The following is a 25,459-nucleotide window of genomic DNA, read 5'->3' as shown; positions in this document are numbered from 1 at the left end:
GTCTATAAATAACTTAATTTGCTGTGATCCTTGTCAGCTTTTTAAAGAGTAACAGCAACGACTTGAGCAGAATTTCAAGTTTTGTAGGGACAGAGCTTGAGCTATCAGGTATCAGATTTCCAACTTTGAGCTATATACCTGGGGCATTACCTGATACCAAAGTCATCAGCCCCTATTTTAACTTAACCCAACTGATTAGAATGTGGCAGGTGTGGGTTGGATTCCTGATTTACACTCTGTCCGATTTTACTGTCGACTGAAGTCATAAATGTGGTTAAAGGGGACAAGCTTCATCGGTCACAGTGACTGCAGGAGACAGCCAAGCAGTATTACTTAGTATTCTTCTTCCCTCCATTGTGGACACTTTTACTTTGCAAATGAAAGGGGAGATGGTGTCATATTAGTAATGTCACTGCACTAGTAATCCAGACAACAAGGCTAATACTCTGGAGACATGGGTTCAAATTCCACCATGGCAGCTGGTGGAATTCAAATTTAATTAATAAAAATCTGGAATTGAAAGCTAGTCTCAGTAATGGTGACCAAGAAACTACCATCGATTGCAGTGTGGTTAACTGCCTTCTGAAATGGCCTAGCAAGCCAATCAGTTGTACAAAACTGCTACACAAAAGTTGAAAGGGAATAAAACTGGACGGAACACCCAGCATTGACCTAAACACTGGAAGCGGCAACGGCAAACCCAGCCCTGTCAACCCTGTAAAGTCCTCCTTACTAACATCTGGGGGCCTGTGCCTCAATTGGGAGAGCTGTCCCACAGACTTAGTCAAGCAGCAGCCTGACATACTCATGCTCCTGAAAACATATCTTACATCTATTTTCTCAGACACCACCACCACCATTCCTGGGTATGTCTTGTTCCACCAGCAGCACAGACCCACAAGAAGTGGCGGCACAGTGGTATACAGTTGGCAGGGAGTTGCCCTGGCAGTCCTCAACATTGACATCGGACCTCATGAATCCCCTGTTGATTACCACCTACCGCCCTCAGCTGATGAATCAGTACTCCTCCATGTTGAACAACAATTTGAAAAAGCACTGAGGGTGGCAATGGCACAGAATGTACTCTGGGTGGGGGTCTTCAATGTCCATCACCAAGACTGGCTCGGTAGCACCACTACTGACTGAGCTGGCCATCATGGAGGACGTAGCTGCTAGACTGGGCCTGCAGCAGGTGGTGAGGGAACCAACAAGGGGGAAAAACTTACTGTAGACGCATCTGTCTATGACCGTATTGGTAGGAGTGAACACCGCACAATTCTTGTGAAAATGAAGTCCTGTCTTCACACAGAGAATATCCTCCATTGTGTTGTGTGGCAGTACCACTGTGCTAAATGGCATAGATTCAGAACAGATCTAGCAGCTCAAACTGGGCATCCATGAGGTGCTTTGGGCCATCAGCAGCAGCAGAATTGTATTTAGCCACAATCTGTAATCTCATGACCAGGCATATCCCTCAGTCTACCATTACTATCAAGCCAAGGAGTCACCCCTGGTTCAATAAAGTGTGCAGGTGAAGCAACAGGCATAACTAAAAATGAAGTGTCAACCTGGTGAAGCAACAACACAGGACTATTTGCATGCCAAACAGCAGAAGCAACATGCGATAGACAGAGCTAAGCGATTCCACAACAAACAGATCAGGTCAAAACTCTGCAGTCCTGGCACATCCAGTCGTGAAGGGTGTGGACAATTAAATAATTAACTGGAGGAGGAAGTTCCACAAATATCCCCATCTTCAATGATAGAGGAGCCCAGCATATAAGTGCAAAACACAAGGCTGAAGCATTTGCGACCATCTTCAGCCAGAAGTGCTGAGTGGATGATCCATCTCAGCCTCCTCCTAAGGTCACCAACATCACAGATGCCAGTCTTCAGCCAATTTGACTCACTCCACATGATATCAAGAAACAGCTGAAGGCACTGGATGCAGCAAAGGTTATGGGTCCTGACAACATCCTGGCTGTCATACTGAAAACCTGTGCTCCAGAACTAGCCGTTCCCCTAGCCAAGCTGTCCCAGTGCAGCTACAGCACTGGCATCTACCTGACAATGTGAAAAATTGCCCAGGTATGTCCTGTCCATAAAAAGCAGGTCAAATCCAAACCAGCCAACACTGCCCTATCAGTCTACTCTCAATCATCAACAGAGTGATGGAAGGAGTCATCGACAGTGCTATCAAGTGCCAGTTAAACAGCAACAACCTGCTGATTGATGCTCAGTTTGGTTTCCGTCAGGGCCACTATGTTCCTGACCTCATTACAGCCTTGGATCAATCATTGTCAAAAGAGCTGGACTCAAGAGGTGAGGTGAGAGTAATCGCCCTTGATATCAAGGCAGCATTTAACTGAGTGTAGCATCAATGAGCCCAAGCCAAATTGAAGTCATTGGGAATCAGGGGGAAAATTCTCCACTGGCTGGAGTCATACCAAGTACAAAGGAAGATGGTTGTGGTTATTGGAGACCAATCATCTCAGCCCCAGGACATCACTGTAGGAGTTCCTCAGGGTAATGTCCTAGGCCCAACCATCTTCAGTTGCTTAATCAATGACCTTCCCTTCATCATAAGGTCAGAAGTGGGGATGTTTGCTGATGATTGTACGATGCTCAGTATCATTCGCAACTCCTCAGATACTGAAGCAGTCCGTATCCATATGCAGCAAAACCTGGACGACATTCAGGCATGGGCTGATAAGTGGCAAGTAACATTAATGCCACACAAGTGCCAGGCAATGACGATCTCTAACAAGAGTGAATCTAACCATGACACTCAACACCATTACCATCGCTGAATTCCCCCACTATCAACATCCTGGGAGTTACCATTGACCAAAAACTGAACTGCAGCAGCCACATAAATACTGTGGCTATGAGAGCAGATCAGAGGCTGGGAATTCTGCAGTGATTAACCCATCTCCTGCCTCCCCAAAGCCCATCCACCATCTACAATACATAAGTCAGGAGTGTAATGGAATACTCGCCATTTGCCTGGATGAGTCCAGCTCCAGCAACACTCAGGAAGCTTGACAATATCCAGGGCAAAGCAGCCCACTTGACCGGCACCCGATCCACAACCTTAGACATTCACTCCCTCCACTGATGCACAGTGGCAGCCGTGTGTACCATGTGTTACGACCGAGGTGGGAGGAATGCACTGTCTTTTCTAGTTCCACTTCTCCATAGGTCACAATATATATTTAAATGTTTTCCCAGTTACCAATATGGTCAATCACACACTCTACTCTTCATCCCCGAATAAAATAAATCAACCAAGTTTCTTCAATAAACAACAAAAATATCAGTTTATTATAAAACAAGACTTAACCAGTATGGAAGCAAAGCATCAACACACAGATTAAAATATCACACACACACTGGTTAAGTGAAAAAAATCGAGATTTAGTCTGCAGAGCTCTTTTACAAAAAAAGCACATAAAAAGCAATACTTTGGCCAAATACTTGTTAATTCCTGAAGAAAAAAGAGAAGATATGGAAGGATGTTAGTTGTCCCTTTTGATCTGGCTTCTGGGTATACAGAGACAGATCACTGGGATCTTTTCTGGAGCAGTTCATTCTGGAGATGTCATGAAGTAGTCTGGTTGGCTTTCCAGGAGAAATTGGGCATCAGGGTTTCAGTTATCCCACTCTGGATTCACAGGTTTTGCGAAGAGGTAGAGAAAGAGGAGCTGACACACTGGATTTCTCCAGGTCTCTTAGAGAGGTGCAAGAAAGATGAGCTGGGAAGTTCTCCCTTGGCAGATTGATCTCCAACTGCATTTCTACCCAATCTTCACCCCAACTGAACTAAAACAATATCTCAAAAGCGAAACCCCAAACAGCAAGTCAGAACCTCCTGACCATCATAAATCTTGGCATGTCACTTCTCTTGTAAACATCTTCTCCAAGTCACCAAGGTTTCTGTTGTTTATTGTGCTTAAGGCATGTGACTTTCAGTAAAAGTTGTTTTCAAACAAGACCTCTCAGTGGCCTTTGTAAAAAAAACATCCATGGAGTCTTTTCAGTTTTCTCAAATAAACCAATGTCCATAATGCTACCACACGAATCCTCAAAAAAATAGAAGCACTTTCATAACACAAGATACACTGCAGCAACTCACCATGCCTCCTTTGACAGCACCTTCCAAATTTGTGACCTCTTCCACCTAGAAGGACAAGGATGTGTGGGAGCACCACCATCTGCAAGTTCCCTCCAAGCCACACACCATCCTGAATTGGAAATATATTGCCATTCCTTCACTGTCACTGGATCAAAATCATGGAACTCCCTCCCGACTAGCACTGTGGGTGTACCCGCACCAGATGGACTGCAACGGTTCAGGAAGGAAGCTCACCACCACCTTCTCAAGGGCAATTAGGGATGGGCAACAAGTGCTCCTTGTCAGCAATGCCCACATCCCATGAAACGAATAAAAAAAGGCACTCAGGGCAAGCATGCCATCACGAGAGAGAGACAGCATTCTATAATATTTAACAGAATCAGCCTGAGCGATGAATTTTCATCGTGAAAGATATTTAATAGAAACATTGACTGCTATATATATAATTTATTTAATCTCTTCTCATCAAGGCACTAACTCTGTTTAAAAAAAAATACCCAGTATCATCCAAGATTAATTTTCAGTTGTTCTTCGCATCCCTGTTGAAGGTGTTGACTCCAATTTAGGTACCCCTCTAGGACTACTCAACAAAATGGTCATTCTTGCAGCATGAGACTGGAGTGAATCTTACAACTGTTGATTTGTGGAGGCCTGATCTTCTCCTTAACCCAGAAACCAAAGCCATATGGGATGGGTAATAAATGTGGCTTTTCCAGACCATATACCGAGAACAATTAAAAAAAACTTTTCAATGGAGTCACTGGATAGCAATAAGCAGTGGGACTTCTGGCTCACTTGTCGTTTCCTAGCCCATGATTGGTGACATCAATTGTAACTTCTCTGAGATCAGCTATCTCAACAATAACAAGTTGAAAACTGGAAACTGTCTAGCCTGGATAAGTTGTGGTGTTCCACTGGATGGTTCCTTTACCTATCAGGGAGAGCATTATCTGAAAAAATGATGGAATTCCACTCTCTATAGATAGAGTTAAGACATTTAAAGCTTGTTAACTATCTCTTCTCTGATCAAAAGATTCCAAAAGCATAAGAAATAATTGAAGATAATTCTATGTAATTTTAGTGCATTTATAAATAAATGAAAACACATCTTCATGAATCAATGTCTCCTTAGGACAGTTTTAAGAAATATCATTGTGAATATTATGCCTTTAAGGTGTTCGTATTCAGGAAAGGAACACTTTTTCTATTTTGGGCACCCAGTAGCTCCCAGATCAATTTTCAGATCTGATGAATGGTGCACACTCAAAATGTCATAACCTGTCTTTTTTCTCTTTACCAGTGCTGACTAACATACTGTGTATATCCAGCATTTACAGTTATTTTTCTTTTTCAGGTATAGTATGCTACACATGCTCAGCCCTGTTTTGGGTTGTGAGACCACATTAAGAGGCTGTAAGTGAAGGCCACCGGAGGAAATGATGTCGCTTCACACATGACCAGGGAGTTGTGGGTGTAGCCTGACAGAGTGAGAAGTGTGTCGGTGTGGCTCCTGTATATATGTATATCTTCTTCTTCTTCTTTGGCCTCCTTATCTCGAGAGACAATGGATAAGCGCCTGGAGGTGGTCAGTGGTGTGTGGAGTAGCGCCTGGAATGGCTATAAAAGCCAATTCTAGAGTGACAGGCTCTTCCACAGGTGCTGCAGAGAAATTTGTTTGTCGGGGCTGTTACACAGTTGGCTCTCCCCGTGCGCCTCTGTCTTTTTTCCTGCCAACTGCTAAGTCTCTTCGATTCGCCACACTTTAGCCCCGCCTTTATGGCTGCCCGCCAGCTCTGGCGGACGCTGGCAACTGACTCCCACGACTTGTGATCAATGTCACAGGATTTCATGTCGCGTTTGCAGACGTCTTTAAAGTGGAGACATGGACGGCCGGTGGGTCTGATACCAATGGCGAGCTCGCTGTACAATGTGTCTTTGGGGATCCTGCCATCTTCCATGCGGCTCACATGGCCAAGCCGTAGGTGAACTCTTGAACCACTTCCAGAGCGTGGTCGCCAATATTGATGGATGGAGCGTTTCTGACGTCCTGCCCCATGATGTTCATTTTCTTGAGGCTGATGGTTAGGCCAAATTCATTGCAGGCAGACGCAAACCTGTCGATGAGACTCTGCAGGCACTCTTCAGTGTGAGATGTTAAAGCAGCATCGTCAGCAAAGAGGAGTTCCCTGATGAGGACTTTCCATACTTTGGACTTCGATCTTAGACGGGCAAGGTTGAACAACCTGCCCCCTGATCTTGTGTGGAGGAAATTTCCTTCTTCAGAGGACTTGAACGCATGTGAAAGCAGCAGGGAGAAGAAAATCCCAAAAAGTGTGGGTGCGAGAACACAGCCCTGTTTCACACCACTCAGGATAGGAAAGGGCTCTCATGAGGAGCCACCATGTTGAATTGTGCCTTTCATATTGTCATGGAATGAGGTGATGATATTTAGTAGCTTTGGTGGGCATCCAATCTTTTCTAGTGGTCTGAAGAGACCACGTCTGCTGACTAGGTCAAAGGCTTTGGTGAGATCAATGAAAGCAATGTAGAGGGGCATTTGTTGTTCATGGCATTTCTCCTGTATCTGACTCAGTAGTGTGTATACTCATATATATATATGAGTATATATATATATATATATATATATGTTTTAGTTAAGTTTTAATAAAAATCCATGTATTCTTTGGATAGTACATGGAGTCCTGTGAATCTTACAATAGTTCACCTACCAAAGGGACAAGTAATATCACATTTGGGATTTATTTTTCTGAATACCACCAAATATTACATCATGACAACATTTGACTGTTTCTGAAGAACACACCAAGAGTGATTGCACCAATGACAACACCCATTGCATACCTGGAGTGGAAGGTTCAGGTGGAGAGCAGTTGGCAGGTGACCCCACAACAGTGCATTGAGCTAGGACTGCAGATAGGACCCCAGGAGGTGTTGAAACTCTGAGTACAACAGGCAATTTGCCTAGAGATCGGAGCTATTAATCAATCTGGCAGTGGGTAGAAAAAGTTGAAATGAAGTAGTGCAGCCATAACTGCTTTAAGTTCTCCTGTTTTCTTTAGCTTTGTGGTGGGGCCTAAGCCAAAAAGAGCACGAAGAGCTCCACTGCACCAATGAAGGTCCAGCACAAAGTAAAAGGCTGACTGTAGCAGCTGCCAGTACTGCAAGCTGCAGCTCTTCAGAGAAAAAAAACTGCTCTCAGTTTTAAACAAAGTTGAACAAGCTATGTAAACAAATAAAGCAGCTGTCTTCTCACTCTTAAAAGGGGCAGGCCTGCTAAAATGAGCATGTCTGAAAAAGGAAACAGAAAGCTGTAACTATAAAACAGACGACCTATAAAGCAGAGAGCCTATTAAAGAAGTGTGCCTGTGAAAAAGAAAACCTGTGAAAAAGCCAGTATTTGTGAAACAGCAGGATCATCCAGAAAATGACTTTCAGGTATCCAATCATGGATTGGAAGGCATCAAAAATAGTGTCTGAATTTAAACTGTTCCGACAGTGGAAGAAACAGTAATTCCTGGATCAAGAAGTGAGCAAACCAGAGAAGCAACCAAAATCAAGATTGCACTGGGCAATGAGGGCCAGTAAAGCATCAATACGTCAAGATTGTCAACTGAGGATCAGAAGGACCCTAGAAAGCTATGGACATTCCTGGAGCTCAAGGTGAAGGTAAATTTCTGAGTATATAGGCTTGAGCTTATGACCTACCAGCAAAGACAAGATGAGTCCATTGACCAGTTTGTTGCAAGGTGCCTAGACAAAGCTCAAGAATGTGACTTCACAGTTATTGAATAGTCAGAATGGATTACCCCACTAGAGGCCTTTCAATAAGACCTGGTAAAATGAAGAAAGGGCACACCAAACATGCACTACTCAATGATAGAAGGAAATTTGAAGCCATCATAGCCGGGCATCAACAGTTACAAGCGTTGGGAGTGGCTTTGACAATTGGTATGGTAACCAAGGCTCAGAAGTCTGCAAGACAGGATGCTAACACACAACAAAAGCCCAAGCAGATACATTGAGTCAGCAGAGAGACAGATTATCAGGAGGACATGGATGAAGCATGGACTCATGTGAACAGCGAGCAAGCATTTCACATAGTTAATTTGGATCAACATGTCAATGCTATTACGCAATCTGAGGCATTTGACATGATTGGGATAATATGTCCACAGAAGAGTGGCAAGCATAAGCTCAGAGTAAAAATCAACACCAGAGCAAGTGCATATATTCTGCCCATTTATATACTGAAGGACTTGTACTTAAAGAAATGGGAATCCATGGTGCAACCCATCCTGGCTAGGGTGACTGACTAAAATGGTTCTCCAATAAAGTGTATTGGAACAATAACCTTACAGTGCAGCTATGGGAGCTCTGAATGGCTACCACAAATGTTTTATATTGTAGACACAAATGGACCAGCTGCTGCAGGACTTCCAGTATGTCAAGATCTACACATTGTCACAATACATGAAGTCAGGAACGCATTGAAGATGGTAGAAAATATCCAGGTCAAGTGTATCGGGTCGGTCCAAGTAAAGGACGACACAAAGGCTGGGAGTTTTGACACGAAGAGGTGAAATGACTGGGAGTCTTTCTTTGGGCTTCAGTTCGTTGCAGCAAGTACCCGGAGGCCAGAGGGATTGTCGGTGATTGGTGATGTTGCCAGTCATAATTTCTCTAAGCTTTCTAAACAAGGGAAGATAAAGGCATCATTTGACAGGCAAACAGGACCAGAATTAGCTTGATTGTGAGTAGAACAGAAGGCCAGAGTCCTCAATCATGTGCTTGGTGCTTGGTATCCTGTAGAGGTTTCTAAGATATGCGACCAACCCAGATCGTACGAGCTCCAGGCACCCAATGGGGCAATTTTCAGACAGAACTGCAGTCAACTCAGAGAGTTGTACTACAACACTACATGTGACAACCCTGTGGCATTGCAGACACGTTCAAAGACAAAGTCTGAAGATGAATGTACAGATGCTACAAGCACAGAGGAAGAACCAGTGTTCTGAGTCACCAGAGTGTCAGAGGAAGCATCAAGACAAGATCAGGCCAAATAAGCAAACCTCCTCTACGTTTTAGAGTGTTAAACTTTAAACTTGCTTAGTCATAAATAACATTCTGTTTTCATCATCTGTAGTTAGTCTAAACTGCAACATCATTTTATATTGTACATATGCTTTCATCTTTGGAGAAAAGGGGGATTTTGTGGGATTTGGGACCACCCTTGAGAGAACCACCTTTAGAGGCCATAAGTGAAGGTCACTGGAGGAGGTGATGTCACGTCACACATGACCAGAGAGTTGTGGGTGTTCCCCAACAGAATGAGATGTGTGTTGGAATGGCTACTGCAGTAGCTGTGTGTATATGTTCTTAAGTCTTAAGACTTAAGTCTTAATAAAAACCCACGTTTTCTTTGGATATTACTTGGAATCCTATGAATCTTACAATAATTCACATGCCAAAGGAACAAGTAATATTACAAGCCTCATCCTCAGTAGAGCAATCCCTACTGCACCAACATAATATTTTCCACATCAACCATCCAAAGGCTTCATTGAGTGAGAGTGCACCTTTCTGTCAGCCCACAGAGGAGACTTTAAACCCATCAACCTGGTTTTGAAACAAGAGGCGAAAGGTCACAGTCCAATAGACTGTGCCACTAAATCCATTTTTAAAAAAACTTGGAGCACTATTAGGTTTTAAACCAAGTGCTACCATATGGAAATTCAACTAGTCTGTGCTTCTAGTCTTTAGATATGAGCAAGGGTCAGAGAATCAGGCCATCTTATTACATAGAATTTACCGCACAGCAACAGGTCCTTCAGTACAACTGATCTGTACTGGTTTTATTCTCCACACGAGCCTACTTCATCTAACCCTATTTGCATATCCTTCTATTCCTTCCTCCCTAATATACTTATCTAGCTGTCCCTTAAATGTATCTATGCTATTCAGCTCAACTATTTCTTTTACTGGTGAGGTCCATATTCTAACCACTGTCTGGGTAAAGAAGTTTCTTCCGAATTTGTTATTGGATTTATTAGTGACCATATCATATTTGTCTCCTCTAGTTTTGGACTTCTCACAAGTGGAAACATCTCTATGTCTACCCTATCAAACCCCATTATAATTTTAAAGACCTATTAGCCTTCTCTGACTCGAATTCCCATCTCTTGAATCTGCTCCACTGGAGCACACTCTCAATGAACTTGCCCACGCATCACTGTCACTGTTTCTTGTAGTATAAGGGGCTGAAAAGGTCGTTGTTTGAGACAGTAAGAGCAACCCCTCCCACTGTAGTGATGATGATGCATTAGTCACATGGGTATTAGGTTTGGAAGAAGCGAGAAGCATTATGAGATGCTAGCTGGACACGCTTAACGAGAGTGTAAATATTTATGTATATAAAATAAATTATTTACTATTTAGGCATGCAAAGACTCTGAGACATCTGTAAACAATGCTCGAATTATGCTAACAACAATATACAGTATGGTGGCAATAGTGAACACACCCAGAAATTACTGAAAAACCTCACCTCGTACAGTAGGGCCAAAAAGATAGTGGATCTCAAAGGGAGACAGTGAAGAGCTCCAGAGCTGCTCCATAGCTGAAAAAAAGTGGTGTGTCAGCTTTGCAGGCATTCAGGCTGCACAACAGAAGAGTGGTGGTCTTTCAGCAGAAACCAGGTCCAGTGATCGGGCTGTGAATCACTGTACCGAGCAACGGTCGGGGATTGGGTGAGAAACCTTTGGGAAAGGATGCATTTATTGTTTAACAGCACACTGGGCAGGTGAGATGTGGAGAAAAGTTGATCCCTTGCAAGGGCAAGTTCAGAGTCAGTGGCCTTTTTTAAGACTTCGTAGCGGTTTGATACAGCTGAGTTGCTTGCTAGGCCATTTCAGAGGACATTTAAGAGACAACCACATTGCTGTGGGTCTGGAGTCACATGTAACCTAGACCAGCAAAGGATGGCAGATTTTCTTCCCTAAAGCACATTAGTGAACCTGATGTGTTTTTACAACAACTGACAATGGTTTCATGGCCACCATTAGACAGCTTTTAATTGCATATTTATTAATTGAATTCAAATTTCACCATCTGCCATGGTGAGATTCGAACCCATATCCCCAGAGCATTAGCCTGGGCCTCTGCATTACTAGTCCAGTAACAGTCCACTACGTCACATTACTAGTCCACTATGCCATCGCCTCCCCGAGCAGACCATGGAGGAAAAGCGCAGGAACCCCAAAAGGAACGGGAAACCTCAGAAAAGAGCCGGAACTCCCAAAAAAGCAGGAAATCTCCAAAAAGAGTGGGAATACCTCCATTAAAGCAAAGAAAATTTTCTTCAAAGAAAGAGAAATCCTAAAGAGGTAGGAAAGAATGGGTTTGAAATACACAATGCCTGAAAGCTCCCAAAATTCGAAAGGACCCAATCAGATACAGAATTGGTCGATGTGGAGAAAAAGATTTCTAAGATTTAGAATAGCTTCTCAGCTACACACTAAATCTGAAGTGGAGCATATAAATACTCTAGTATACTCCATGGGTGCAATTACTGATGAGATGTGATCATAAAATAAGGCATCAATGAGGCTTCAGACAAGTTTCGTGAAGGTTTACAAGCCTTTGATTAATACTTTAATTTAAGAAGCAATAAGGTCCTGGAAAGAGCAAAGTTCAATTGTTAAAAAAATCCAGAAGCTGGCGAATCAGTGGACGATTTAATTAATGATTTGCACAGATTGGCTGAAGGATGTGCGTATGGAGAACTGAAGTCTGAGTTGATCAGGGATCGAATAGTAGTGGGAATAGCTGACGAGCCTTTATCAGATCTCTTACAGCCAAAAGATGACCTCACTCTGGAGAAAGTGATTCAGATGATGCAACAGGCAGAGGTCAGAAGACAAAATAGAGCCATCCTGTAGGCTGAAGACAAGAAGCCTTGGATCAGAAAGAATCCAATGACGGTACAGTTCCTGAAGCCCAGGACAGAAAAGCACTCTACAGATAAGAAGGTACACTCGGTGGTGGAGCGGGGAAGGTGCAAGATGCCTTGCAACCCTGCCAGCACTGCAAAGCCACAAAGACCCACAGACGTGAACAGTGACCTGCCAATAAAACGAATGCTTTAATTGAAATAAAACAGGCCATTTCGAAAAGACATGCCAAAGCAAGACCACTTCTCACAAAAATGCCAAGCAAAATGTTTTCACACATAGAGCTGTGAATGAAGTGAAACAACTTTCATTGGAAGACAAACCAGGAGACGTCCTGGGGGGAATTAATGACCCCAATCAGGCATTCTGAATGGCAGACATTTCTCAATGGACATATTACTAATTTCAAATTGGACACAGGCGCAAGTGTCACAGTTTTGTCAGACCAAGAGGCATGGTTGTCAACACATTCCTCACAAGCAGCAGACACTCAGTTACACAGTCCAGGAGAGACTGAACTGAAGGTCAAGAAAAAGCCATAAGCAAAACTCCAATATAAAAATAATGAAAATAATAAATAATATAAAAATATAAAAAGTAAGTTGAGAAGAGGACATAAGGAGTCTGCAAAGGGATACAGATACATTAAGTGAGTGGGAAAAATTTGGCAAATGGAGTATAATGTGGGAAGATGTGAAGTTATCCACTTTGGCAGCTGAGCAGTATATTATTTAAATGGAGAGAGATTGCAGAACTCTGAGGTACAGAGGGACCTGGATGTCCTAGTACATAAATCACAAAAGGTTGTGTTACGACCAGGTGAGAAAGGGGTCTAGGGGTTCCCTCTCAGCCTTTGCATGGTTTAACCATAACAGAGTTTAATTTTTAAAACACTGTGCTTTTAGCTCCCCCTCAGTGAATCCTTGTTCACTGCTCTCCAATTGTAAGGCAAAGAAATCAACCAGACAGGTTTTCTTAGATTTAAACAAGAAAGGTGGAAATTTATTAACCTTAAACTCTAATTCGGTTCACGACTACAAATACGCGACGCGACCACGCTAGCATGCATACGTGATAAACACACGCAGATAGAGACAGTAAAGTAGAAAGAATAAAGGGGAAAGGCTTGAGGCAATAGCTGGGATTTATTTACCGTCCTTTGAGTTCGATGTAGAGTTTTTGATTGCCGGTAAGTCTTGCCATTTAGTTGGGGCCCAGTGCATGCTTTAATACTTGTTTCGATGTAGGAGTCTTTTCTCTCTTAAGTTTTAAGTGACTTCAGTGGATCTGAAGATTTGTGAGAGAGAGAGCTAGCCAGGAGAAAGGTTCTCTTCTTCCAAGTTCAATCTGACTCAAACTGTGGTGTGAGTAGTTCAAACAAAACCTGGGCCGGTAGTCATGTGACTAGTTGTTTTAACAAGCTCCTGCATTTGTGGATTCTCCATCTTCGCAAACACCCTGGAATGCTGGCTTCCTTATACATTCAATGTCTGGTGATCAAAATCCATTTGGGTTAATTGGATCAGGAAGCCATTCTATTGTCTCCAGGCACTGTCTCTTAGTATGCAAATGTTTTCCACCCACTGCTGACCTCTTTAAACAAGTCATTCCTTCATTCCAGCAATAGTTTAAAATTATTATTCAAATGAAGAAATTAATATGCATCATTCTTGGCAGGTGGGGTCTTCATGACAGTTGGTATGCAGATAATGTAAGCGATTAGGAAGGCAAATGGAATGTTGTTGTTTATTGCAAGGGGAATGTAATATAAAAGTAGGGATGTTTTGCCACAGTTGTATAGGGTATAGGTGAGACCACATCTGGAGTACTGTTTACAGTTTTGGTTTCCTTATTTGAGAAACAATATAAATGTGTTAGAGGCAGTGCAGAGAAGGTTAACTCGACTGATACTTGGGATGGGGGGGCAATTATCTTATGAAGAAAGATTGGGCAGGTTGGGTCTGTATCCATTAGAGTTTAGAAGAATGAGAGGTGATCTTATTGAAACATATAAGATCCTGAGGGGAGTTGACAGGGAGGATGCTGAAAGGATGCTTCCCCTTGTGGGAGAAACTAGAACTAGAGGACACAGTTTAAAAATAAGGGGTCACCCATATAAGACGGAGATGAGGAGAAATTTTTTCTCTGAGGGTTATGAGTCTTGGAACTTTCTTCCCTAGACAGAAGTGGGGGCATTGAATATTTTTAAGGCAGAGGTAGATAAATTCTTGACTAACAAGGAAGTCAAAGGGTATCAGGGGTAGGTGGGAAAGTGGAGTTGAGGCCACAATCAGATCAGCCATGATCTTATCAAATGGCGGAGCAGGCATGAAGGAGCCGAATGGTCCACTCCTGCTCCTAATTCATATATTCGTATATAGGGGAAGACAGATAATGGAAACCCTGTATGTTCTGAAAAACCAAGAATTTTCTTGTTGAGCAGAAAAGTGTGCTTAGATCTACATCTAATTAAAAAAGTGGATGAAATCAAACAGTCAGAGTCCAACAGTCGCTTTCAAGCAGACTTTCCAAAACAATTTTCGGGTCTAGGAAGACTGAAGACTGAGCATAGCAGAATGTTAAGGGACGATGCCAGACCAGTATGCCAAGAAAAATACTACACCCATTCATGAACCAAGTTCAAGATCGGCTGGAAGAGATGACCAGGATGGAAGTCATTTCTCCTATCACGAAGCCAACTGAGTGGTGCTTGGCTATGATTGCAGTTCCAAAACCCAATAGTACACTTCATATATGTGTGGACTTAATGCAGCTTAACAAATCCATGGCAAGGGAAATCCATTCTGTGTCTTCAGTGGACGAAGCCTGGCAAAGCTATCCAAAAGCATAATGTTCACTAAACTCGCGCGAATAGCGGCTTTTGGCAGTTTCCTTTGGACTAGAAGTCAAGCCTACTCACAACATTTATCACACCATTTGGAAGAATTTGCTTCAATTGTTTGCCATTTGGTGTAAACATTTGCCCTGAAATCTTCCGAAGGACCATGTCCAATATTCTACAAGGCCTCAAAGGGGTGATATGTCATGTGGATGACATCCTGGTCCATGGGGAATCTGTCAAATAACATGATCAGAGAGTAAAAGTGGTTTTAAGTCATCTTCAAGAAGGGCTGACTCTTTATGTTAAGTGTGAAAATTCTTTTTAAAATTTTTTTGTTTCATGGGATGTGGGCATCGCTGGCAAGGACAGAATTTGTTGCCCATCCCTAATTGCCCTTGACAACTGAATTCAGAGGGCAGTTAGGAGTCAACCACATTGCTGTGGGCCTGGAGTCACATGTAGTCCAGACAAGGTAAGGAGAGCAAATTTCCTTCCTGAAAGGACATACTCAAAAATGTCTATTCATTTCTTGGGACATATTATAAGTAGCAAGGGCATAATGGCAGACCCGCAAAAGACGAAAGCCATTCATGAATTCCCAATCCCAACTTCAGTCCAACATCTCCAAAGATTGCTTGGAATGGTGAATCAGTTGGCAAAAATTTTACCCAATTTGGTGCAAGTAATAGAACCATTAAGACAACTCTTGAAAAACGATCAAGCGTGGTGTTGGAACACACATCAAGAGCCAGCATTTCAAAGAATTAAGGAGATGCTAGGGCGGCACAGTGGCGCAGTGGTTAGCACCGCAGCCTCACAGCTCCAGGGACCCGGGTTCGATTCCAGGTGCTGCCTGTGTGGAGTTTGCAAGTTCTCCCTGTGTCTGTGTGGGTTTTCTCCGGGTGCTCCGGTTTCCTCCCACAAGCCAAAAGACTTGCAGGTTGATAGGTAAATTGGCCATTATAAATTGTCACTAGTGTAGGTAGGTGGTAGGGAAATATAGGGACAGGTGGGGATGTTTGGTAGGAATATGGGATTAGTGTAGGATTAGTATAAATGGGTGGTTGATGTTCGGCACAGACTCGGTGGGCCAAAGGGCCTGTTTCAGTGCTGTATCTCTAATCGTCAGAGATATTAGTGCATTACAACTCTTCATTCCCAGCTACAATTGCAGAAGATGGCTCATCTACAGGGTTGGGGGCAGTCCTTTTTCAAGTACAGCAAAATGGATGTCAAAGACCAATCTATTTTGCATCTAGAGCTTTGTCCAAGACAGAGACAAGGTACGTTGACATTGAAAAAGAAGCATTTGCAGTCATGTGGGAAGTTTCTGATTACATTATTGGCCTGAAAGTAGCTATCAAGACAGTCCACTAACCTTTGGTTTCCTTACTGACTTTTTTGACTTTCTGACTTTTTTTTCTAAAAACCCGCCAGAAAACCCCAAATCTGTCTGAAGTTGGGAAACTGCTGTTCCCAATGTCAGCAGCTGTCAGCTGTGACTTGCGATCTTTTAAAAAAAAAATTGACCAAGCATCTGCTGAACGTTCCCGCTCTTTGCATCTGACAGAGAGAGAAAGGGGGAACAGAGAGAGAGAGTGAGAGGGGGAAGAGAGAGATAGAGCGGGACAAAGAGAGAGAGTGGGAACAGACAGAGAGAGAGGGAAAAGAGAAAGAGAGGGGGAGAGAGAGAGGGGGACAGAGAGAGAGAGAGAGAGACGGAGAGAGGGGAAGACAGAGAGAATGGGGGAAGAGAGAGAGGGGGAGGGACAAAGAAAGAGGGTGACAGAGAGAGAGTGGACAGAGAGAGATAGAAGGACAGAGAGAGAGAGAGGGGGAACAGAGAGAGAAAATGGGCGACAGAGAGAGAGAAGGGGGAACAGAGAAGGGGAACAGAGAGAGAGGAGGGACAGAGAGAGAGAGATTGAGCGAGGGGGGACACAGAAAGAGAGGGGACAGAGAGAGGGGGGGAAGAGAGAGGGGGAAAGAGAGAGAGAGAAGGGGGAACAGAGAAAGAGAAGGGGGCACAAAGACAGTAGGGGGAAAAGAGAGAGAAGGAAGAAGAGAGAGAGAGTGACGGATGCCAGAGGGAGAGTAGGGGGGAAAAGAGAGAGAGAAGGGGGGCACAGAGAGAGTAGGGGGAAAAGAGAGAGAAAGGGGAAGAGAGAGAGAGTGAGCAGTGAGAAAAAGAGAGGGGACAGAGAGTGGGGGACACAGAGAGAGAGGGACAGAGAGAGAGGGGGACAGAGAGAGGGGGGACAGAGAGAGAGAGGGGACAGAGAGAGAGAGAGGGGACAGAGTGAGAGACGGCGAAAGAGAGAGAGGGACAGAAAGAGAGAGAGAGGGGATAGAGAGAGAGAGGAGGTGTTAGAGAGAGAGGGGGACAGAGAGAGGGGGGAACAGAGAAAGAGAAGCGTCACAGAGAGAGAGAACGGGGTACAGAGAGAGTAGCGGGAAGAGAGAGAGTGAGGGGTGACAGAGAGAGAATAGGGAGAAGAGAGAGAGAAGGGGAAGAGAGAGAGAGTGAGTGGTGACAGAGAGAGAGAGAGGGGACAGAGAGAGAGAGAGGGAAAAGAGAAAGAGAGAGAGAGACGGAGAGAGGGGAAGACAGAGAAAATGGGGGAAGAGAGAGAGGGGGAGGGACAAAGAAAGAGGGGGACAGAGAGAGAGTGGACAGACAGAGATAGGAGGACAGAGAGAGAGAGGGGGAACAGAGAGAGAAAAGGGGCAACAGAGAGAGAGAAGGGGGAAGAGAGAGAGAAGGGGGAACAGAGAAGGGGAACAGAGAGAGAGGAGGGACAGAGAGAGAGAGATTGAGAGAGGGGGGACACAGAAAGAGAGGGGACAGAGAGAGGGGGGGAAGAGAGAGGGGGAAAGAGAGAGAGAGAAGGGGGAACAGAGAAAGAGAAGGGGGCACAAAGACAGTAGGGGTAAAAGAGAGAGAAGGAGGAAGAGAGAGAGAGTGACGGATGCCAGAGGGAGAGTAGGGGGGAAAAGAGAGAGAGAAGGGGGGCACAGAGAGAGTAGGGGGAAAAGAGAGAGAAAGGGGAAGAGAGAGAGAGTGAGCAGTGAGAAAAAGAGAGGGGACAGAGAGGGGGGAAACAGAGAGAGAGGGACAGAGAGAGAGGGGGACAGAGAGAGGGGGACAGAGAGAGAGAGGGGACAGAGAGAGAGAGGGGACAGAGTGAGAGACGGCGAAAGTGAGAGAGGGACAGAAAGAGAGAGAGAGGGGATAGAGAGAGAGAGGAGGGGTTAGAGAGAGAGGGGGACAGAGAGAGGGGGGAACAGAGAAAGAGAAGTGTCACAGAGAGAGAGAACGGGGTACAGAGAGAGTAGGGAGAAGAGAGAGAGAAGGGGAAGAGAGAGAGAGTGAGTGGTGACAGAGAGAGAGAGGGGACAGAGAGAGAAAGAGAGAGATGAACAGACAGAGAGAAGGGAGACAGAGTGAGAGAGAGGGGGGGATTGAGAGAGAGAACAGAGAGAGAGGGGGGGACAGAGGGGGGGACAGAGAGAGAGGAGGGACAGAGAGAGAGGAGGGACAGAGAGAGAGGGGGGACAGAGAGAGAGAGGGGACAGCGAGAGCAAGAGGGGGATAGGGCGGACACAGAGAACGAGAATGACACGGTGGGGGGGGGGGAACACAGGAGAGAGAGAGACAGACAGAGAGTGATCAAGATCACTCCTGACAGAATGACATCTATCTGGAATACTCTGCATTGCTACATGAAGTTTGCAGACAAACAGTGACTATTTGTGCACGCAAAAAAATGACAGGTATCTCACTAAATCAGTGTCCAACATAGTGAAGAGAAAGTAAATCAATAAATTAGTCTTCTCATTTAAAGCTTCTTCATAAAAATGTACATTTGTTGTTTTGATTAATAGATAATTTTTTAATGCCTTTATCTCTCTGAAATTGTATTACTGGCCCCCACGATGTAAGACAAAAGTTGTGATGTGGTCCCCCACATTAGGTTGGACAACTTTGAGCTAGAAGCATCATGAGAGGTGCTAACTGGACATGCTTAATGAGAGTGTAAATAATTATGTATACAAAATATATAAGTTAGTATTTAGCCATACAAAGAGTCTGAGACATCTGTAACCAACGCTCGAACTACACTAACAACAGTATACAACATTTCTCTATAAACTAACCCTGGCTGCTGTACACAGACAGCAGGACTGTTGTGAATTGTATATGCACAATACATGTTAGGCAAAGGAGAATGATTCAATCCCATTTGGTACTGTGTAGTTAGTGTGTGGGTCTGCAACTTAAAGGTTAATTTGCTGCAGGAATGTGCGCTGAGAAGGAGCTAGTGATGTGTGATTGTGGTGAGTTATTGCCTCACTGTACAGATTAAACACTCAAGCTATTGCTGCTCACTGAAGTGACATTCATATGAATCCTGTTTGACTCACACTGGATGGGGCCTTCCATTAACATTCCATTCCAGCTCGGCTTCTTGTACAAGCTGCTCCAGATTTCAACACAAAGATGTTAGGGATTTCCCACAATATATTATAGCTGCGAGACTCGGCTAAAGGTCTTCTCCATCTTCTGTGCCAACTGGGCATGGCAAACTGTACCAATTGTCAATGCCTCCGATAATTTGAGCTGAGAGTCACTTGCTCTAATCAGAAAGAGAGAGACCGAAAAAAGGAAATGCTCATCCTTTCATCCCTGCTTTCTGGGTTGAACTTTAACCTAGGTTGCAGAGGTGAAAGATCAGTGTTCAAATCGTTGTGTTACCTAGTCTTCCATCAAGGAAATGAGACATCTGTTCCCTCTGTTTGGATTGGATTTTAACAACATTTGACAAAATCTTACACGAAAAATGGTGAGTTCAGCTTAAAATGGTAGGAATTCAAAATATAACTTGGGAATGTGGGAAAATGTTGGCTGAAGGGCAAGAAGAAAAGATTACTTGTTAGAGGAATTATGTTGGGGTGAAGTGTTGAGTGGGATACCCCAGGGATCACTGTTCGTAATGTGCATTAAAACAATGATTCAGAATATTGATCTAAACTGGTCAAAGTTGCAGGTGATACCAAAGTAGGAGGGACAGTTAAATCTCAGGAGGTGGCTTGGAGAGTATGACATGAATTGGGCAAAGTATATAAGTAGGCAGAAGGATGGGCAGATGGAATTCATATAGACAACTAAAGTACTGAATATCGGAAGAAAAAAACTGAAGTGTGCCATGCATGGTGTGAAAAATATCTACAGTTAAAGTTGAAGGAGAGCTGAGAGTTTTAGTGAAGTTGATGCTTTTCTCTAATCATGGTAGAGCAGCAATCAGTAAACCTATTCAGTAGTTGGAATGCTGAACTAGCCAGCCAACAGTAGAGTACAAGACTTGGAGGAAGTCATGCTCAAACAGGTCACATTCAGCCCAGTTCTGGTCACTGAGACAAAAGATAAATGTTCAAGCCCTGCAGGAAGTGCCAAGAACAGTCACGAGGCTGATCCTTAGTGTTGTGTAATTGCCTTTAAGAGTAATGTACCTTTAAGATCCATCATGCAGACTCCCACCTGCCAAGAATGAGGAAACATTAATTTTGCCACTTGGACATTAAATTTCAAATTGTTGTTGGAAGGAAAAGAAGGCATATGACGAGGAGTTGCCAGGCCCCTGGCTGGAAAGACATTTTTTCATATTAAGAGACAGTGCGTAGAATAAAGGAACTATCCCCTGCTCCAATACAATCCACAAACAGACGTGGCCAGACCAGTTAGTCACCTGACTAACTGGTTGTTGCAGAGTTTGAACTGAGAGTATTAAATTTGGAAAGACAGTGTTTGAACTGGCAAAAAGCAGAATGCTTCTGGACTGAAGAAGACCTCCTGCCTGTCTGCCTGCTCCCATCTCTTTTGCACCAGCTTCTGAATCCATTGAAGACACATGAACCCCAAAAGAGAAAAGTCTCCTACAGTGAACAAGGTTTAAGAAGAATAGTGGGCCCCAACAAAAAGCAAGATTTACCTGTAAGCAAGGACTCGACAGTGAGCTCGAAGACCTGTAACAAAATCTCTTCAGATATTGCCTCAAACTTTTTCCACTTTATTTTTCTTCTGCTCTTTTCTGTCCCTATCTGCATGTGTGCATTGCATATGCATGCTGGCGTGGGCACATCGTGTATCCATAGGCATTAACCGAATTAGAGTTCAAGTTTCATGAAATTTCACTTTTCTTCTTCAAACCTAAGAAAGCCTGTATGTGCTGGTTTCTTTGCCTTATAATTGGAAAGCAGTAAATAAGGATTCACCATGGGGGAACTAAAAACATGGTGTGTTTAACATTAAACCCTGTTAGAGTAAGACCAGGTGAAGGTTGAGAGGGAACCCTAGACACCTTTCTCACCTGGTCATAACAGATTTTAGTATGTTAATGAGCTGATGCTACCAGGATGCAGTCATGTGACTACATGCCTCTCTCTCTCTATAACTGTAACACGAAGAGGCAAGTCCTGTAAATAATAGCTCTTGACTGTATATAGCTGTTTGATAAAGCTGTTTGAGATCTTCAATCAACCTGAACTCCTTGCATCTCATTTTATGTTGTGTCAGACAAGCTTCTCATTGCACTTACTGTTGGAGATCAGTTATGAGGAAAAACTGGAGAAACTTGGGCTTTACAGCCTTCGGAGGAAATGGCTAAGGGCTGATTTTTATGAGGTCTTTACAAGAGTAAATGGTATGGAAAAGTAGATCTAGAATGGGCGGCACAGTGGCGCAGTGGTTATCACCGCAGCCTCATAGCTCCAGGCACCCGGGTTCAATTCTGGGTCTGTGCGGAGTTTGCAAGTTCTCCCTGTGACCGTGTGGGATTTTGCCATGTGCTCTGGTTTCCTCCCACCGCGAAAGACTTGCAGGTGATAGGTAAATTGGCCATTGTAAATTGCCCCTAGTGTAGGTAGGTGGTAGGGAATATGGGATTACTGTAGGGTTAGTATAAATGGGTGGTTCTTGGTCAGCACAGAGTCGGTGGGCCGAAGGGCCTGTTTCAGTGCTGTATCTCTAAATAAAAATAAAATATCATTGTAGACAAGGGGATACACTTCAAACTCATAAAAGGAGTTCTGGAGTATCTGAGGCTAAAAAACTTGAACTTATTTAATAAACAGTTGGATGTTATGAAAGGGGGGGACTGTAAGGTCTTTCTGGAGGATAAGCTAAGATGGACTTTTCTCATTTGTAACCTTCTCGTAAAGTTTCAGAGGTGAATAATCAGGGGCCTTATGTCATTTTCCACCCATCTTCCTTCACTAACCTTTTAAAAAATTCATTTAATTGCACAAAATCCTAATTTAGATTAATAGGATAGGATGTTTGATATTCTAATTACTATTATTCATGCATTCTCATCCCCAACAAGATCCAACATTTTCTCTAGATAATGCAGAGATAATATGAACTAGAGGTTGCTCTTCCCTGCAGTTATCACCCATCACTTCAACGACTTCTTAATCAGCTGCAACACGAAGAGCAGGACTGGAAGTGAACAATTATCTGCTCCTTAAGGTGGAGCTTCCTGTCCCAGTTAGCTGCTCAGTGAAGCCACCCACCTCAACAACATTCTGCCAGCCACAGTGAGTTTGCTGCACACATGGGTTTAAAATCTCTGGCACCTGGGAAGCAGGAACTCTACTGTTATATTACCAGGATTTGTTTATGGTTCTTAATATTGAGCATTTTAGGCATTAGTACAATAAACCATGCAGTCCTAACAGCACTATGGGTGTACCTACCCCATATGGACTGCAGCAGTTCAAGAAGACAGCTCACCACCACCTTCTCAAGGGCAATTAGGGATGAACAATAAATGCTGTCTTAGCCAGCGATGCCCACATCCCATGAATGAATAAAAAAAAAGTACAAAGTGGCACAGTGGCGCAGTGGTTAGCACCGCAGCTTCACAGCTCCAGGGACCCGGGTTCAATTCTGGGTACTGTCTGTGCGGAGTTTGCAAGTTCTCCCTGTGACTGTGTGGGTTTTCGCTGGGTGCTCTGGTTTCCTCCCACTGCCAAAGACTTGTAGGTGATAGGTAAATTGGCCATTGTAAATTGCCCCTAGTGTAGGTAGGTGGTAGGGAATATGGAATTACTGTAGGGCTAGTATAAATGGGTGGTTCTTGGTCGGCACAGACTCCGTGGGCCGAAGGGCCTGTTTCAGTGCTGTATCTCGAAATAAAAAAATAAAATAAAAATAATTAAACATACAGGCCACATTGGCAGATAGGTACAACATGTGCAGGTGACTACTGGCTCCTGTATTGCTAAGCTATTAAGACTGGAAGATTGCAGGTTCAAAACATCAGTTGAGTTTGCTGAACTTATCTTAAGTAACAGCAGTGGGTGCCATAAATGGCCTCAGAGCCCCTAGTCTTGAGAGTTGGTAAACAGCCAGGGTTCATGCTATTGGTTGCAATCCCCCTACTCCTGTTGGAATGTGCATTATTATGGATTGTGGTTCTCCTGTGGTCAAATAGCCCACTGACACTCAATCTAGGCTCACAGAGAAATAAAGGCTACATGGGCCAGAGGGTTACAGCCATCATGAATCCATGTGCTAGCGTGATCTTTTACCACATCCTCACACTAGGGATATCCTCGGATATCCTCAGATATCCCAGATTAAGCATGACAAAGTCCAGGATAATAGATTGGAGAAAAGCTGATTTTGAGAGGCTGAGAACAGAATTTGGGAAAATAAAATGGACAACAACATTGTCAAATAATGGTGTAGAATGTCAATGGAAAACATTTAAAGTGGTGTTCAACAGAGTCCAGGAAAAATATATTTGCTTAAAAACAAGAACAAACTAAACACTAATGAATCACCATGGTTGAATAAAGACATAAGGCAAAAATTGAGGGTAAGGAAAAAGGTGTACGCTAGGTATATGGACAGCAGGGGAGAGAGAACATGATATGGGAGAATATAAAGAGACTAGGAAAAAAGTCAAACAAAAATTAGGAGGGCAAAAATGAATGAAATTATCAAGGAACATAAAACAAAATAGGAGGCTGAACTTTACAGCCCCCGCCCCCTGCAACCCCCACCACCCCCCCCCCCACCCCCGACTTCAGGGGTTGTGGTGGGGTGGGGGGGGTGGGGCGCAGTAAATGTCTCTGTCAGTGGCCCGCCACAGGCCTCGATGCTGGGAAGGCCTGGCCCGATATTGCCGGTGGCGGCAAGGCCTCGTGGCGGCCCCGCTAGCGCTCGGTAACAGGAGCAAAATTTGCATAGGTAAATTTATTTAACTAAATGAATTAATTATTTACCCATTCCCACCATCTGTCCCGGAGCAATATTGCTGCCAGTGCCACTCCCGCGCCTTTGGAACCCTGTCATGGGATCTGAGGCATAATACTGGTGGGGAGGGGGGAGCAGGTAAGGTTTCAGTGTGGGGGATGGGGTAGCAGAGTCAAACTCATCTGATTGGTGTAGGGAATGGTGGAAAGGGGTAAAGTTCACAGTTTAAGAACTGTGGGGGATAGGGAATATCAGGTGCACAAGGTAAGTATTTTGGTGGGGGGGGGGGGGAGTGGACAGGGAAAGAAATGAATTGTATGGTTATTGGGAGGGGTGAGAGAGGGGCTAGAAACATTTATTTAATTTTTTTGAATCGATTTAAAATGACTATATCATTAAATATTTAAATTAAATGGAAAGGCTCGAAGCCCTTTAAAAATGGCATCAGCGTCTGCGATTTCAGCGGCGGACATGTAAAGTGCAGCCCAGTGAAATCTCCTACAGGCACATAATTAAAAAGGAAAGTCTGGTTGGAAATAGGGCCACTAAGAGATGGACAGCATGAAATCAAAGGCAACAATAGAAAAATGGCAGGAATATTAAACAATTACTTTGCTCCGATATTAACCATGAAAGTAGGACAGGTGAGTATATCATCAGGTAATGAGATTAGAAATGAGATAACTGCATTTAAAATAAAGAGAAATATTAAATAAACCAATCAAACTTAAAGAGGATGAAACCCCTGGTCTGGATGGATTGTATCTCCGTATTCTAAAAGCAGGCAATATTTTGCATGTTAGTAATCTGTTAGAAAAAGGTGTTGTGCCAGAGGGCTGAAGGATAGCTAAAGTTATATCAGAACGCTATAGACTCATCAGCTTAACATCGGTGGTAGGAAAAATAATAGAATCACTACTAGAGGAGAAAGTAGAAAACCATCCTGAAACTAAAAATAGAATAATGAATAGTCAAAATGGATTTCAAAGGGGAATGTCTTGCTTGACCAACCTGAGTAAATTCTTTGAACAGCTAAAATACAGTAAACAAGAGTAATGTAGCAGATGTATTTTATCTAGATTTCTAAAAGGCCTTTGATAAGGTGGTACATAATAGACTAATATATAAGGTCACTGCATGCAAAATCAGGGGACAAGTAGCAGAATGGATAGCTAGCTGGTTGCAAGGCAGAAAGCGGAGAGCAGGGGTAGTTATGCAAAGTGACAAAATGGAAAGTGGGGGTGGGGGGG

At 43.6% G+C, this 25,459-nt stretch overlaps 1 protein-coding gene across 3 annotated transcripts in view; it reads right to left on the bottom strand.

Moving 5' to 3' along the window:
- myrf (myelin regulatory factor) overlaps positions 1–25,459 on the bottom strand; it is a 368,359-nt gene that overhangs the window by 206,289 nt on the left and 136,611 nt on the right. The window lies entirely within an intron of this gene.

Source organism: Heterodontus francisci, chromosome 14 (assembly GCF_036365525.1).
Source record: "Heterodontus francisci isolate sHetFra1 chromosome 14, sHetFra1.hap1, whole genome shotgun sequence".
In the NCBI taxonomy this organism is placed as follows: domain Eukaryota; kingdom Metazoa; phylum Chordata; class Chondrichthyes; order Heterodontiformes; family Heterodontidae; genus Heterodontus; species Heterodontus francisci.
The sequence above is the reverse complement of the archived record's forward strand: the minus strand, read 5'-3'. Positions and strand labels throughout refer to the sequence as shown.